We start from the raw sequence: 805 nt of genomic DNA on the forward strand, positions 1-805 counted from the left end.
ATCTATAAAATATAAAATAAATACAAATTGTAAGATATTTGCAGCAAATAAATATCAATATATATAAATATAAAAACTCGAATAACTAACACAACCGAGTAAATGTATCTTTATAAATATAAATACAAGTAAATGCATTTTTCATAAATATAACCATAAACATTTCCAGCTATTGTGTAATTGAAAAATTACACAGTAGCTGGAAATGTTTATGGTTATAATTATAAAAAAAAAATTTCGAGACGTTAAAGTTTTTAAAAATTAGAGATTGTTTCAGTAATATCGAGTTCAAGTAACTGTTGTTCAACAATCCTAATAAAATGTTGAGTCAAGTTTATCGTTTTAATATCATTTTTGAGAAATGAGTTACGCAGTTGTGGTCCTCTTCTAGATACTGAGAATTTGGATTGCCTTAAAGACATTTTCGGAAAATAGTAGTTCTGTATAGACTGTTTTGTTTCGTATTTATGATCAATAAGTTGAAGGTAATTATGGAATGTTTTTGGGACCAAATTATATTTTATTTTAAACATAAACTGAAGGATGCTATAGATGTTTTGTTCATAAATATTTGGAACTCTCAGTTCTTTAACTATTTGTTTAGTACTAGCAAGTTTGCTTTTTATAGACTAAGACTAGTTTTGATTGCTAAGTACATGCCCAGGCAACATTGGATTAGTTTATGTAGCTATGAACAAATTCAAAGTATAAAAATTTAAGTCATTTTTAGATTTTATTTAAAATATACTTAGTTTTTATGCATAATTGCAATGCTTTCAGATATTTTCTCTCCAAACAACTTGAT

Source organism: Hydra vulgaris, chromosome 14, assembly GCF_038396675.1.
Source record: "Hydra vulgaris chromosome 14, alternate assembly HydraT2T_AEP".
Lineage (NCBI taxonomy): Eukaryota > Metazoa > Cnidaria > Hydrozoa > Anthoathecata > Hydridae > Hydra > Hydra vulgaris.